The 10,543-nt window shown below is 44.8% G+C and overlaps 2 non-coding genes across 2 annotated transcripts; one reads left to right on the top strand and one right to left on the bottom strand.

Moving 5' to 3' along the window:
* Positions 1-4,171: 4,171 nt before the first annotated feature.
* TRNAA-AGC (transfer RNA alanine (anticodon AGC)) lies at positions 4,172-4,244 on the top strand. Its single transcript has one exon. It is a non-coding gene; the product is annotated as a tRNA-Ala (tRNA).
* Positions 4,245-4,695: 451 nt separating this feature from the next.
* Positions 4,696-4,768, bottom strand: TRNAA-AGC (transfer RNA alanine (anticodon AGC)). Its single transcript has one exon. It is a non-coding gene; the product is annotated as a tRNA-Ala (tRNA).
* Positions 4,769-10,543: the final 5,775 nt, after the last annotated feature.

Raw genomic sequence — 10,543 nt, 5'->3', positions numbered from 1 at the left:
GAAGCTAGTCCTATCTCCATCTCTGCCTTGGCCTTCCTGACTGCCCCCCTACATCCTCGGGCGACTGTAACATAGTCCTTCTTGGTGATGACCCCATCCCTCCATTGGATGTATGCCTCCCTTTTAGCAAGGAGACATTCCCGGATGCTCCTAGTGAGCCATGGGGGTTTATGTGCCCTCCTGCTCCCTTTGACCCTTGTTGGGATTACCTCCCTTTGGGCATGGAGGATCGTCTCCTTAAGGAGCAACCACTCACCTTGGACATCTGGCTCCCTTCCCCTCTGGGTCCTCAGCGCTTCCCCAACGATCCTCCTTAGCTTGTTGAAGTCAGCCCTCCTAAAGTCTAGGGCTGTTGCCTTGCTGCAGCCCTTTGCCACCTTATGCTGGATGGTGAATTCCAGCAAGCGATGATCACTGTCTCCCAGGTGGCCCATCACCCGCAGCCCCCTCACCAGGTCGTCACCCGTGGCCAGCACCAGGTCCAACAAGGCGTCTCCCCTGGTGGGGCTGTGCACCTCCTGGGTTAGATGGAGGTCCTGCACTCTGGCTAAGAACCGACGTGAGCTGTCAGACTTGGCTGACTGCTCTTCCCAGCAGATGTCTGGGAAGTTCAGGTCCCCCATGATGACCACATCCTTAGCCCTCACTGCCTCTGTGAGCTGACCTAAGAATTCCTGGTCGAGCTCTTCTCCCTGGTTGGGAGGTCTATAGTAGACTCCCACCGTTAAGTCTTTATCCCCTGGACTGCCTTTTACTCTAACCCAGAGCACCTCAGAGTGCCCCCCCTCTACCCCCTTGCTAATTGACGAGGAAGTATATTCCTCCTTGATGTAGAGTGCTACTCCTCCACCTTTCCTTCCTATCCTGTCCCTCCTGTATAGCCTATAGCCCTTGACACTCACCGCCCAGTCATGCGATGAGTCCCACCACGTTTCTGTGATCCCCACTATGTCAGGGCTGGTGACAGCTAGGAGGAGGGCGAGTTCCTCCTGCTTCTTCCCCATACTTCGAGCATTCGTGTAGAGGCATTTGAGGCCTCCAACGGTTGTGCCCACTGACCCCCTAGTCTCAGCAATGCCCTGTCCCCCATCACTTACCTGCTTCTCCCTTTTGACCAGTGGTCTGGGCTCACTGGCTGTTGCTGGGCCTGGTAGTTCATCGTCTCCTCCACCCTCATCTTCCCCCTCCCCCGACGAGCCTAGTTTAAAGCCAGAGTCCTCCTCTCTGTCTGTCCAACTTGAGTCCCTACTCCCATGGCTGCTGGAGAGGGACTGCCCTCCTGGCCTCCTACCTGGGCTTAAGAAGGGATAAGCCCTGCCCCTTCCTGGTCAGCTGGTTTTCCCAGTTGCCCCGGGAACCAGTACCTGTGCAGCCCTGGTGACTGGCACCTGAGTGCACTGCGACAGACGCTTTACTGAACAGCAAGCATCCATGTCTACGTATTCAGATGCTTACTGTATAGTAACTGGCTGTAATCTGAGTAAATTTGCAACCTGCAAATGAAAGTAGCAAATTTGCTTGTGATTAGTAACTGTGCAATAGCACATGTGTAGACACCTGACCAGGAGCAAATGTGCTGCTGGGCAGCAAGGGGCACGAGATTGCTCCCTGCCCCTAGGAGTTGCCTGCTGCTGGGGTGGGCTCTGTCACCAGAGCTCAGGTGGGGACAATGTCCCCCTACCCCAGCGGCAGGGATTTCCCAGCCCCTACTCTGAGATTGTGGGGCTTAGGGCTGGGAGATCTTTATCTCCCAGCCTGAGCCTTCCAGTTGCAAGAGCCGGGCTAGGAGATCCTTATCTCCCAGCACCAGCTCAGCAGCCACTGGTCCAGTGCTGGGAGATCCATAACTCCCTGCCCAAGTCCCACAGTAGAAAAATAAATGTTGTCCCAAAGTTCCATCACTCCAGAATGGGAGAAGCAATGAAATTGCCAACCTCATTGCATTGGGATTAAGCAAAAGTCTTCAACTCCCCCTTTTTTAAGAGTCAAACAATTTTAAATTTAAAAAAATCTCAAAAATAAAAAAAAATGAAAAAATCTCAAAAATATCCTCCCCTTCTCTTCCTTCCTTTATTCAAATTGGAGAAACAAAAGTCATTCACAAGAGATCAGCAAATCTAGCTGTTCCCATTGCTAATGAGCTTGGAATGACAAAGTACAGGATCCAGTTCAAAATAGACATTACTTTATCCCATCGGTTACTCTCTCTGTGTGTTAGTGTCCCGCCATCTTTCTGGCAAAGAGGCTATTGGCCAGAATACAATCTCTCAACAATGTGATTGATATTTGATTCACATTTATGTAAATTTGGAATAACTATGTTGAAGTAAGTAAGAGTTGCTCTTTTTATATCCCAGTTCAAGTAAAGATGAGCCCATGCCGTGTAACTCCAGGTATCATAGTATCATAGTACTTAGGGTCAGAAGGGACCTAAACAGATCATCAGGTCCAACCCCCTGCCCTGGGCAGGAACAGGTGCTAGAATCATATCACCCCAGCCAAATACCTGTCCAGCCTCTTCTTGAAACCCCCCAAGATAAGAGAGAGTACCACCACCTCACTTGGGAGCCCATTCCAGAGCCTGGCAGCCCTAACTGTAAAGTAATGTCTCCTGATGTCCAGCCTGAACCTTCTCTCTAAAGCAGTCATTTGAAATGTGTCTTATTGAAATGGACCTCATCTGACACTTTTTTGTAGAAAGATGAAACACCGGATCATTGAGCAGAAGGGCATATGCAGTTTCCCTCACCTCTGAGTGTTTGAATTCTTCCTTCACTTCTGATAATGAATATTCTTAAACTGCAACTGAAAACTATTCAAATACTATTCAGTAAAAGACATCTTATGCAACAACTTTAGTTCTGACTCATGCTAACTTACAATTTAGTACACTTCATTTACATTTATAATACTTAACCAGATATTTCTCATGCTGCAATCTTGTTAAATAATGTGAGAAATTACAATCCTGCTGCCCAGTTGCTAGCATTCATTATTCCAATAAATGGTATTTAAAGGAAATATTCAGGTGTGTCAGAGACTTGCAGTTCATGTTGGGGAACCAGGTAGCAAAGTGGGAAACATTTGCAACCTGAGATTTCCTGAGTATACAGGAATTCAGGAATCTTTTAAAATTGAATCTAATTATCCGGATTTTGCAAGTTGAAGAATCTCTCATGTCCTAGTTCTACACAATGGGGATGTTGATACACTGAAATCAGTTCCAAAGAACACTGAATGTTGATGACTCACAAAACGAATTAAGGCAATAGGAGGTGAGAGAAATGAGAAGCCATATAGATACTCAGAGGGAAAGCTGAAGGGCGGGAAATCCAGAGACCAGTCCAGTTTATGTAAAGCTTTGCTTTTTACTTGTCCATTGTTTTATATAATTATATCCATATAATTTGATATTGTTACATTAAAATCCAGAGACACGTCGTAAAAAATAGAAATAGTTTATTACCTATATTGTATTTTAAATCTAAGTCTGTGGGTGTCTGTTACAAAAAGCCCCCTCCCCCCCTCAATTAAATAACATTCATGATAGCATTGCTGCCAGCCTCAGCAGCAGATAATGACTGAATGAGGCTGAGAGACTTACGGGCAAGTTGCTCACTCTACAGGTGGTCTCTTAAGGGTATGGTAGTCGCATTAAATTATAATATAAAAATTAAAATATTCCAAAAGTATATATGGAAGCAGTTTCTCCAATTGGTTAAATCACTGTCATTCCTTTTCTTCCTACATTCTCTAGAATATTTTTAAATTAAAAAGTGATGGGAAAGAAAAGTACACCAAAACAGCAGGCAATGACATTTTAATCAGTCAAAAATCCCATGAAGAATGGTTAAAGCAGCTGCCTTTGTAAGGATCTCGGGATTTGACCTAAAGCCAGTCATCTCTGAAGGTCCGCGTTAAAAATATATTACTGATTATAAAATACACAATATACTACTGAAATCCACTGTACTTGCTGGTGGATTACAGTCTGAGCCATGTAGTTGTTCTGCTTGGTGGCTGGTGATCAGGTTTTAGGTAAGATGTCCTGAAGTACTGTGTCCTCGAGAAAGGAGGAAATTGTTTCTGAGCAGATTTCAGTGATTGTGGAGCTGTTCTGCCAATGATTGCACAACAGTGAGTCACGAGTAGGAAAGAGGAGCTTGCATGGGGGGAATTAGCTCAAATGGTAGAGCGCTCGCTTAGCATGCGAGAGGTAGCGGGATCGATGCCCGCATTCTCCAGATTACCTTTTTAGGTTTAATTTTTATTTTATTCCTCCAAAAATCCTAGTTCATTCGCAGATGTCACTATGAAATTAATTTTCTTGGGAAAAGAAGGCTTCTCATTTCCACCTCCCCAAAGGGTATAACAGCTGCCTAAACAGCCCAGAGGCAGGGAATCTTCATTGATGGCTGCAAAACGATTAAAGTGCAGGATGTCAGCCGTTCCCATTTCTTGCTTGTGATTTGCACTGTGGCATTATTTCACTTCTCTGAACATTTGTTCCGTTCCCCGCCCCCCGCCCTTTTAATAAAATGTTGATGCACCCTTCCCCTGCTCCCTTAGCTTTTTTGCAAGCGATCAAATGATGTTCAGATATTAAAATCTGACCGGGTTACCAGAAATGCGCATAACTGATCAGTTATAATTATTTAACTCGATTATATATGAACCCCCCCTTGAAAAAGTGACTGGAGAATGCGGGCATCGATCCCGCTACCTCTCGCATGCTAAGCGAGCGCTCTACCATTTGAGCTAATTCCCCTTTCTGCGAAAGGTCTGAAGGCAGCGGCTTTCCTGCTGAATCACGTGTCAAGTGGCCGCCTTGGTTTTGCTGAGTCATTCCGTTCAATTACAACGAGCCGGAGCTCATCAGGAAAGAGGGTAGTTCAGGCGCAGGATACTCTCCAGAGAAGCAGCACATGGACTCTGTGCTTTTCCATTCGTCACTAGGTATTTCGTCCAAATTGTATTTTTCTTCTCTTCCTTGTGGTTTGAGCTTACTGCGAAAATGATTTTCTACCTCCGGAAAAAAGGTTACTCAGAATCGTTCTGTGCGCACTTCAATTTCCTACTAGATCTGAAGACTCATTTCTGCGTTCCTTCACCTTAAATAAATCCATTTCCTTCCAATTGTTTGGGGGTTTTTTTAATAGAAGAAGCTCCACCTTGAACCACTGTACCTGACACATTAATCCTTTATCGTAACTAACCAAGTTCTGGGGACAGACAGTGCTGGAGAAACTGACTCTGCTTCCAGCGCAAACATTGCTACCGCCGGTCGAGTAATAGTAGCATGATGTCCCTGGCTGACCATTGCCCATGCTTCTGACATAAAGGTGCAGGTTGGCAAATCTCATGTCCCATGAGACCAGTTAAAGGGATGCAGTCAAGATTTCTAGGGAGCCTACAGCAGGAGTGGTCATGGCAGCTTCCTTTTAAACCACTGAGCACTGATTTTTAATATAAAATGGAACGTGGCAATTATGTCCCTAAACCCAGCTCAAAGCATGGAGCTGAAATTCTTCTAATGGCACTTAATTAGTCCACCCCCTCAGCCTGTAATGTAGGCATGCTCTTGGTTGTCACTACTAACCTATAGCCTAGCAGGGGAGAGATGAGAAATGTTCTGTTCTTTCCAGTTGGCTGAAAGACAGGGCCAACCTGGCTGATGACATGGGTTCAGTTTTTTGGTCTTCCTGCAGGGGTGCAGTAGTGCAGTATTCCTTACCACAGGAAGTCTCATGCCCAGGTAACTCTAAGGAGTGCTGAGCACTGTGCATCTCCTCAGCAGCACAAGCTAACACAGCCAAATCAGACCTAGTCTCTACTCCCACCAAGTTGGAGTCAAGTCCCAGTTTTTAACTTCAAGCTGTTCTACTGTTTTCTTGAAAATAAGACTATCTTCCAAGAAGAAAAGACATAGGTTGTTCTATCAAAGAGAGGAATGAGATCACTGCATGTCAGGCAGGGTTTAGCTTCCTGATAGCACTGAATCTGCTATACAGGATGTCCAGGAGCCTTGAAAGGACATTGTACTGGCTAATTTAGATCATCCCCCCAAAAAAGAACAAAATGAAGAAAATAGATTTGCCTTTGTGACCAGTGTCACAAAACATGACAATTCCAGATTGCTCAGATCCACCATCAGTATTCACCAGTAAATACCATCCTTTCTGGGACTATATTTAAACATGTTTGTAAATATTTGCCCCTGACTGTGGGGGTGGGAGGGGGGGGGGTTTGCTGGTTGTTTTACCCTCACTTCATTTCATTGTGAGATTGTGAAGAGCTTGAAACTCTAAATTAAATTCAACAGAAATTACAACCTTTTGCTGGATTTTGAGGAAGTATAAGAAACTGCTAATTTTCACATAGTTTCCATCCAAAACTACCTTCCAATATGGACATCACCCTCAGATCAAAGTAAAGTGAGTACAATTGTTAACTAATTTAAACCTATTAAAAGTGTTGAATAGCATGAAAATAATTAAGCCAACATCTTTTTACCTTTATATTGTCATGTGTACACAAAATTCATCTAATATGTTTAATGTGGCCACTTATTTTTATCTGGCCTTGTCATCTTTATTTATGTTTCTCCAGCAAAGGTTGAAGCAGCTCAGCCTTGCAGGTAATGTTGTTGCACATAAAACCTCTCACAGGTAAAGCAAAGATTTTACTATTTGAAATGTATTTCCTTATAACTCGGAGCAGTTGTCTCTGCATCTCTGCTAGTACTAAATACAGGGTGAATCAGGAAATGTCTTTTTCTGTGGTTCAAGAAATTCAGTGTCAGGAATATTTGTGTACTTCCTGCTAGTGACTTCTGCATCAGGGGGGGAAGATAACTTGATTTGTAATGTAGCATACTTGCTTAGCATGTGCGAGGTAGTGGGATGATGTTCACATTCTCTACCGACATTTTCTTATTGCGGTAGGAACAGTAAGATTTATTACAAAATCTCTTACATGTGCTTTCTACCAAAGTAAGTTTTGAAATTTTCAAAATTTACATTTTTTGTTTCTCAAACACTATTTTGTGTGCAACAAATGATGGACACTAAGAGCAAGAAACTTTAGGAAGATTTGGATGGAGAGGTATCTATCTCTAATAAAACTTGTTCTTAATGTTTTGTTAGTGGAAAGTCAGTTGACACATGGTGTTGTCCAACTGCTTATTTAATGACAGTAACTGTAAAACTTAATCAGGACATTTTAAATGATTGTGCATATCTGAAAAACAATTTTTCTGCTCTTTTCAAACATTTTCTCATATCTTCATTTCATCTGGGTTCTATTATACCTCCTGTGAATTTAGTGTTTGCCAAGGCCAGTGACGAGGAACTTGCTAAAATGCAGCACTAGGAAGCACGGTGGGTCTGGTAAGTAAACTGCTCAAGTATAAACTTGCATTAGTGCAGTAATAATGGAAGTTGGTTGACTCTGACCTCAGAGTAGCTATCCTTAGGCCACAAACTTTGCAAAAAATCTTGAGTAGGGAAATTGTGTAACAAGAAAGCATTCAGACTGGAATAAGCATTGTTTTAAACTAAAACTATGGATTCTTATTCCATTACCAAGATTAGCTTTTACAACCCATATATCTGTCAGTGGGTTAACCGCTTTTTTCTCTTCTACCTACTTTGCCTTTGCAATAAAGTGTTAACTCTGGATGAGCACTAATGGCCTCCACACTAACAGCTATTCTTGCTTACTGCTCACTTGCTTGCTTAATAAGCAAACCAGCTCTATTTCAGGGTGATTTTCCTGTAGTCTTCACTCTTCCAAGTTAAAAACATGTTAATCTTTAAACCAAGCTGCTGTATGTGGGTGGCAAATTAGCCACTATGATAGCTGTGGGATTACAGAAATCCTTCTCCTGCTAATCTGAAAAAATAACTCAAACTGAGAAGATAGAAATAACAGAATCTCCTCCTTGCACAACTCTTTTATGTAAACAGAGTTCAATGTAGTTAACTCTTTTGAGTTAATTTTAATTATTGCAGGACTTCTTGGGAAGACACAATGACAACGATCAGATATTGGAAGCTCCATGTAGAAGAGGCTCTAGTTTCACTTTGGAATTGATAGTAATTCTGTTTACTGCAGGATATGACCCAGAGCTAGCCAGAGACCATCACATCTAATTGTACAACCAAACAACAGTAGAGAATTACCAAGGCTGGTGAAAAACTGAAATTATTTTCCCCCCCTACCTAAAACTACATGGCAATTCCACATGAGGACAACAATATTCAGGAGCAGGGTTTAAGTTTTGTTGAAGCCAAGATAGTCTAGAAAAAGTGAAAGTAGCAAGGATTTTGGTGTTTTGTTTTTTTGATCATTGCTTTTATTGAACCAACTGCATAATTGGGAGAGATGTTAGATAAACTTTGAGAAATAAAATGCCTTTCCTCAGTGAAGGGAAGAATGCAGTAAAGAGATGTAATGCCTGATCATATTCTCCGTAAAGCTGTAATGGTGCTACACCATTCCAATTCCACCACAGTTCCTTCTGCCAGGAGTTAAAGTGTAATTACTTACCCGTATGCTGGGATATTTTATTTTTAAAATAAATTTTTAAAAGTGGCTTCTTCTCAGAACTTAAAGGGAGCAAAACAATTAAGCTTTTCTGCTTTTTCAGTGCTAGGAATGCCACTCCCCACATGATAAAGAATGGGCAGAGAGTGAACACCAGCAGGAAGAAACGCCAGGTCCTCATCATTGGAGACTCCATCCTATGAGGACTAGAAGGTCCCATCTGTTAGCCTGACCCCATGGTGCGAGATGTCTGCTTCATGTCTGGGGCTCGGGTTAGAGATATTACGGAAAGGATCCCGGCCTACATCTGACCTGCAGACCAGTACCCCATGGTTGTCGTCCACATGGGGATGAATGACGCGGCCAGGGGCAACTCTGACCGCATTATGAAGGATTTCAAGGCTCTGGGGGACAAGCTTAAGGAGACGGGGGCGCAGGTGGTATTCTCCTCTCTTCCAGTGAGTAGGTGGGGACAGCGACACGAGGCCTGCACTGGTGAGGTCAACTGGCGCTTATGCAGTTGATGCCACCAGGCAGGCCTTGGGTTCCTTGATAATGACCCATGCTTTCGGGCAGGGGACTTGTTGGGGTGGGATGGGCTTCATCTGTCTCCTAAAGGCAAGCGTGTCTTCTCTTCCAGGTTGGCTGATCTTGTACGGCGAGCTTTAAACTAGCATTGCCAGGGGAGGGGGCTGCAGGAAGACGAGGAGACGCCACCTGAGCAAGACAAGTGACAAATGCAAGGAGTGCCCAGGTAAGAAACAGGGGTCCAAACAGTCTTCCAAATTGAGGGGTGGCACATGCAGCTAGGCAAGGCCTTAAATGCCTGTATACCAATGCTCGTAGTAAGGGGAATAAACAGGAGGAACTCACCCTCAGAATAGCCAGTTCAGACCCAGACATAATAGGGCTTACAGAAACATGGTGGGATTCATCCCATGACTGGGCAGTTAGCATTGGGGGCTATAGGCTTTACAGGCAGGCTAGAGAAGGAAGGAAAGGTGGGGGTGTGGTGCTCTATGTCAAGGAGCAATACATATCCTCTGCCAGCAAAATGGGGTCAGAGGGGCAAGCGGAAGTGCTCTGGGTCAAGATACAAGGGGGCTGTGGGGAGAGGGATCTAATGGTGGGGGTCTACTACAGACCCCCCACCCAAGGGGAGGAGCTGGACAGGGAATTTTTGGGCCAGCTTGCAGAGGCACTTAAGGCAAAGGATGTAGTTGTCATGGGTGATTTATATTACCTGGACATCTGCTGGGATGAACATTCAGCTGGATCGAACCATTCCAGGAGGTTCCCGGCCGATATACAGGACCTCCACTTAATTCAGGAGGTGCGCAGTCCTACCAGACGAAACACCCTGTTGGACCTGGTCCTGGCCACAGGTGATGACCTCGTAAGGGGCCTCCAGGTCCTTGACCACCTGGGCGATAGCGATCATCGCTTGCTGGAATTCACCATCCAGCGCAGGGGGTTCTTGAGAGCAGGGGAGCTCAGTGTCCAAGATGAGTGGTCATTCCTTAAGGAGACGATACTCAGGGCCCAAGGGGTGACCATCCTAACAAAAAGCAAGGGGAGCAGGAGCACCCGAAAGCCCCCCTGGCTCACCAAGGGTGTACAGGAATGCCCGATTACTAAAAAGGCGGTGTACAACTGGTGGAAGGGGGGTGCTCTCTCCAAAGAGGAGTATACCTCCTCTGCTCAGGCCTGTAGGGGGACTGTCAGGAAAGGTAAGGCGGACATAGAGCTAGGACTTGCATCCAAAATCAAAGATAATAAAAAGTCCTTTTTTCAAATATATAGGGAGGATGAAGAAAGTACCGGGAAATGTGGGGCCCCTGCAAGGTCCTCTGGGCAATCTGGTGGTTGCACCAGAGGAGAAAGCAGACCTCTTTAACCAATTTTTCACCTCCATTTTCTTGTGCAGGGACAGGGACTTCCCCACCGTGATGCAAGACGGACTCGAGGGGAACGCTTCGGTTGGGGAGGACCGGGT

The sequence above is a fragment of the Crocodylus siamensis genome, chromosome 3 (genome assembly GCF_052110815.1).
Source record: "Crocodylus siamensis isolate JL-2025a chromosome 3, ASM5211081v1, whole genome shotgun sequence".
Classification (NCBI taxonomy): Eukaryota; Metazoa; Chordata; order Crocodylia; family Crocodylidae; genus Crocodylus; species Crocodylus siamensis.
Note: the sequence above shows the minus strand (reverse complement) of the source record. Positions and strands in the feature narration are given on the sequence as shown.